Source organism: Leopardus geoffroyi, chromosome E2 (assembly GCF_018350155.1).
Source record: "Leopardus geoffroyi isolate Oge1 chromosome E2, O.geoffroyi_Oge1_pat1.0, whole genome shotgun sequence".
Lineage (NCBI taxonomy): Eukaryota > Metazoa > Chordata > Mammalia > Carnivora > Felidae > Leopardus > Leopardus geoffroyi.
The window spans coordinates 7,208,800-7,214,799 of record NC_059335.1 but is presented as its reverse complement, the minus strand read 5'-3'; the positions used below and the strand labels follow the sequence as shown (position 1 = coordinate 7,214,799).

At 46.0% G+C, this 6,000-nt stretch overlaps 1 long non-coding RNA gene across 1 annotated transcript; it reads left to right on the top strand.

The window, feature by feature from the left end:
* Positions 1-2,459: 2,459 nt before the first annotated feature.
* LOC123578661 lies at positions 2,460-4,899 on the top strand. Its single transcript, XR_006702448.1, has 2 exons — positions 2,460-3,010; positions 3,329-4,899. It is a non-coding gene; the product is annotated as an uncharacterized LOC123578661 (long non-coding RNA).
* The last annotated feature ends 1,101 nt before the right edge of the window (positions 4,900-6,000 follow it).

Here is a 6,000-nt window from a genome sequence, read left to right as displayed (position 1 = left end):
CAGAAAAATTGCAGTTGATCATCTTGTATCTCATTCCATGTGTGTGTGTCTAGGTCTATGGGATAAATTCCTAGAACCAGAAGAGCAGGATCTTACGTGTTTTTTTTTTTTTTTTGAGAGAGAGAGAGAGAGAGAGAGAGAGACAAAGTGCGAGCAGGGGAGGGGCAGAGAGACATAGAAAGACACGCAGAATCCGAAGCAGGCTCCAGGCTCTGAGCTGTCAACACAGAGCCCAACGTGGGGCTTGAGCTCACGGACTGCAAGATCATGACCTGAGCCGAAGTCGGATGCCCAACTGACCGAGCCACCCAGGTGCCCCTTACGTTCTTTCTACTTTTGAGAGACGTGGCCAAGTTTTCTCCACAGAGGGTGGACAAGGTTATATTCCCAACAGCCAGAGTGAAAAGTATGTGTTTCCACCAACTCTGAATGGGGTGAAACTTTTTGATCTTTGCCAGAACCAGGTGGGAACCAATCTCTCCATATGGTATTTTTATGGATATGCGTTATTATTTTTCTGAGGAAAAATTCACCTAAAAGGTCATTCTCCATTGCAGCCATTTTTAAGTGCACAATAGATGGCTTTTAGGATGTCCCAATGTTGTGCGACTATCACCACTGCATGATTCCATCCACCCTGCATTGTCATCACCCCAAAGGGACACCCATACCTGTTAGGCAATGACCCCTGCATTCTCCCTCCTCCTGACCCCGGGAAACCACTAATCTGACTTCTGTCTCTGGTGATTTGCCTACTGTGGAATATGTCAACTAAATGAAATCCCCCAAAGCGTGGCCTTCGGTGTCTGGTTTCTTTCATTTTACAAAACCTTTCCGAGGATCACACGTAGAACATGTATGAGTACTAATTCTCTTTTGTCGTTCTATTGTATGGATGTACTACATTTTGTTCTTCCATTTATGAGCTGATGGACATTTGGGTGGCTTCTTCTTGGGGCTATTAGAATGCTACTATGAACATCAGAGGACATGTTGTTGTTGAACACTGTTTTCCATTTCAGGAGTGTAAATGCTAGGTCAAATGCGTATGTTCAGGAGTGTAAATGCTAGGTCAAAAGGTGGTTTCTATGTCTTAACTTTCTGAGGATAATACCAGACTGTTTGCCACAGTGACACCACCATTTTACATTCCCACCAGCAGTGTGTGAGGCTTCCAGTTTCTAAATATTTTCACCAGTATTGTTATTTTCCTTTAAAAAATAATGATAGCCTACCAGTGGGTGTGAAGGAGTACATCAGTGCAGTCTGATTTGCATTTACGTAATGACTAATGATGTTCTTTTTTTTGTTTTGTTTTTGGACATATTTGTCATATGTATATCTTCTGTGCAGAACTTATTTAAGTCCTGTTCCTATTTTTATTTTATGTTATTATTTTTCAGTGTATTTTTGAGTTTGCTACTATAAAATGTTACATGTTATTTAAGAGAGTGATTATCCAACGCTGTTGTGGAGGAAAATCTCCTGGAAAATCTGTAAAATGTAGGTTGCTGGACCCCATTCCAGACATTTATTTATTTATTTATTTATTTATTTATTTATTATTTAAATTTATTTTATTTTTTTTAAACTTTTTTTTTCAATGTTTCTTTATTTTTGAGAGATAGAGCACAAGCAGGGGGCAGAGAGAGGGGGAGACACAGAATCCGAAGTGGGCTCCAGGCTCCGAGCCTGACGCGGGGCTCAAACTCACGGAGCGCGAGGTCATGACCTGAGCTGAAGTCCGACGCTTAACCGACTGGGCCACCCAGGCGCCCCTTATTATTTAAATTTAAATCCAAGTTAGTTAACATATGGTGTAATAATTGTGTCAGGAGTATATTTTGGGGTTCATCACTTGCATATAACACCCAGTGCTCATCCTAACAAGTGCCCTTCTTAATGCCCATCACCCATCTAGTCCATCCCCCAGCCACCTCCCCTCCAGCACCCTCAGTATATTCTCTGTTTTTAAGAGTGTCTTATGGTTTTCCTCCCTCTCTGTTTTTGTTTTCTTTTTCCTTTCCTTCCCCTATGTTCATCTGTTGTGTTTCTTAAATTCCACATATGAGTGAAATAATACGATATCTCTCTTTCTCTGATTATTTTGCTTGGCATAATACACTCTAGTTCCACCCACGTTGTTGCAAACGTCCGGTTTTAAATTCGGTTGTTTGTCTTTTTGTTGTTGAGTTGTAAGTGTTCTTTTTATGTGCTGGATACTACTCCCTTATCAGATCTATCATTGGTAATTTTTTTCTCCCACTCAATAGGTTGGCTTTTTACTTTCTCAATAGGGCTAATAGATGAATAAAAGGATTCATTTCAATGAAGTCCCACTTATGCATATTTTTCCCATCCTACTGCTGGAAAGCCAGGGCACAGGGTGGGGTGAGGCCCAGGCACAGGTGGTCCCCCATCCAATGGTGCAGGAAGGACTTGAGAGCCAATGCCAACAATACCGCAGGGAGCAGAGGACTCAGGGTTGCAATCAAGCACATGAATTTGTCCTCATCCCATGTTCCTACAGGACAGTCAGGGTCCCTGACACGGTGGCTCTGGTAGCCACTGGGGAAGTGACTGTCAAGACCCTGTTCTTCCTCTTCTGCTTCATCATCCTCACGTAAGCACTGCCCCAGGGGGAGGGGAAGCATGGGGAGGGTGGGGACATGTGGCTGAGTCTCAGACCCAGTGCAGGAGGGACTGAACAGGTCAGAGGGCAGGGCAGGGGGGAGGGCAACCAGGTGTGAGGATTCCACAGTGTCCAGGACAGGACGGGCTGTACCTGCTGTGCTCATGGCTGTCTATGGGGCCATACCTGCACTCTCCCACCTCGTCTGCCCTCCAGCCCCTTCACTGGGAACCGGAGTGAATCAGTTGGCCCTGCATTCCCAGGACCAGACCGAAAGGCCCCGGTGTCTTCTCTCAGACTGAAATTCCTCAGGAAGGAGACAGCCAGGCCTGCAGGGGGCGTGGAGGAGGCCAACACCACCCCCAGTTAATCCCTCAGGTGAGTGATGTGGGCAGCCCACCACCCAACATCCCACCATCACCTCCTCCAGGATGGCCCCAGGATTGCTTCACTTAGCATGGCCGAGGTTGAGCTGCCACATTCCTCTTGAACCTTCATCTCCACTGGGATTCCCTCACATGGCTGGCATGGCCTCATCTTTAAGGCCAGAACTGGGGTGTGGTTCTCCACTGTGACCTCCCTCCCTTCTGCCTGATCCAACACATCACTCAGTCTTGTCCATCCTTCCTCCTGCTCATCCTCATGCTCGTCTCCTCCCCATCCTAACCCTGCTTGTTCCTGTTGTCTCTTCTCTAGGCCTCTAACCCACCTGCTTCCTGAACACAGGCCTCCAGAAGGAGTCTCAGGACGCCATTATTGTCCACTTCCTCCACAGTATGAAGAGCTACAATTCCTCTCCATGGCCAAGACCAAGGTGCAAACAGGCTAGATTCGAAGACCTGGCATGGTCTATTCCCTTCTGGGCTCCCCACCCAGATCCCTACCTCTCCCTGCATCTTGCAACTTCTCCACACCCAGCCATGTTAGAGATCTTTTGACTATAAGACTTTGCATGAGACTTTCCCCATTCCTACATCTCCAAGTCCTGGTTACCTTCAGGCTCAATAGTAAATGCCACCCAACTGTGTGTATGCACAAGTGTGTGTGTGAGAGTGAGAGTCTCATATGGTTTTGAGTGAAGTAATATTCAGCTATTTACAGACTCCTTCAACAAGTACTATTGACACACCACCTTGTAGGTGTCAGGGTGCATCTGTGAACATAGCAAAAAAAAAATCATTATAATCAAGAAGATATCATTCTGTAGACAAGAAGGATAGAAATCAAAAGAAACAAAGAGGAAATAATACAGAACACACTGGGTAGAAAATGTTTTTGGAGAGAAACCATGTAGACTGAGCGGCATGTGACATATTGGGGAGCATGTTCTACAACCAAGAGTAGGAGGAGGTGACATTTGAGCAAAGACTTGAGGCAGTGACAAGGCAGGTTCTGTGTTTGCTTAAGAGAAAATTACTCCAAGAAAATGGAAAAGAAGGCACAGTGAGTGTAAGAGCTCTGACATGGGAGCTGGCTTGGTGTTTCACTGGAAACAAGTGGCCAAGATTGAGAGCACAGGAGTGTCAGGTGGGGATGCTGGGAGGATGGTGCAGACCTCGTGGGTGTGCAGACCTCATAAGGGAAGAGACCCAGAGGGGGTGGACACCCAGTGGGGGTGTAGACCATGTGAGCCTTGCTGAAAATGCAACAATCTGAAGCCTTTGAGGAGAGCAGAGATATGATAGAACTTTCCTTTCAATAGGATCCCTGTGGCTGCTCTGCTCAGGACTGGCCTGAATGGGTCCATGACAGCACAACAGAGATGGGGAAGGGAAATGATGCCTACTGCAGACAGGAAGTGATGTTGGCTCAAACCAAAGAGAGTGGGCATTTATTTTGGACACATTATAAGGATAAAACAAACAGGATTTTGTTTCCGAGATAATGGGTGTGGTGTGTGGGGGAAAAAGAGAGAGCCAAGAAGGGTCTGGAGAGGGAGGGTTGCTCTCTGTGTTTCTCTGCATTGATCCTGGAGAGGCCATCTCCGACTTCCCTCCTGTATCAGCTTCTGAGGGCCGTTGTCACAAAGGACACACTCTCAGTGTCTTAAAACAAAGGAAATGTAGTCAATCCCTCACAAGGAGGCCAGAAAGCTGTGTAAGGAATGAAGCACATTTCTTCCCTCTGCCCTGCTAAGTTCTCCCCTGGGACCTGTAACACAGGACAGGTGAAGGACAGGAAAGCATGAAAGTGTATTTAATATGAGATTTATGTGGCACAGGAGCCCTCATAAGGAAACAAAGACCCAAATAAATGGTTAAATCTCAGTGGTTTTTTTTTAAATTTTTTTTTCAACGTTTTTATTTATTTTTGGGACAGAGAGAGACAGAGCATGAACGGGGGAGGGGCAGAGAGAGAGGGAGACACAGAATCGGAAACAGGCTCCAGGCTCTGAGCCATCAGCCCAGAGCCCGAAGCGGGGCTCGAACTCACGGACCGCGAGATCGTGACCTGGCTGAAGTCGGACGCTTAACCGACTGCACCACCCAGGCGCCCCAATCTCAGTGGTTTTTTAAAGATAGATCTGATGAAGAGTGGAAACTCAGGGCCACACCCAGAAGAACAGAGTTTGAGCTGTGGGTAGTAACAGAGGGCTTGGCAAGGCCATCTTTTCATCTGTCTTTTGTCCATCTGTCTTCAGAGATATGATGCTCCTTTCCTCCGGGTAGAGGGAGGGCACCTCTCAGTGAGACCCACTGCAGGGGAAGGTCACAAAGTCCTTCCTCAACTGCCATTTTTTTTTTTTTTAGCTTTTTGGGGTCATTTTATTTTATTTTATTTTATTTATTTTATTTTTTTTCAATATATGAAGTTTATTGTCAATTTGGTTTCCATACTCAACTGCCATTTTTAAAATTCTTTCAGTCTGAAAGGGTCATTATGCCCAAGGGACACAACCTGGGGTACTGTATTCTGAACCCCAGAATCCCAATTCAGTTTTGCTGAACAGAAATCAGGACCGGTTGGGCTCCACACCCTCCTGAGGCTCAAGGAGAGACTCCTCCTGCTTCTTCTGGGCGATGGTGGCTGCTGGCTCCCTTAATCTGTGGTGTCACTGTTCCACTCAGGGTTTCTCTGGTCATGTCGCCTCATGCTACTCTGTGTGTAGCAGGTCACCCTCTGCTTCCCCTTTAGAAGGACACTGTGATAGGTTTAGGACCCAACCCAGATAATCTAGGATGATCTCCAGGTCCATATCTCTAACTTCATCACATCTGCAAAGACCCTGTTTCCTTGTAAGGTAACATCTACAGGTTTCAGGGATTAAGACAGAGGTTAGTTTGGGGACATTGTTCAGTCCACAGCACTGATCAAGTGATTTTTGCACCCCTAAATGCCTCCATTGGTCCCCAGACTTCCTTTACTTT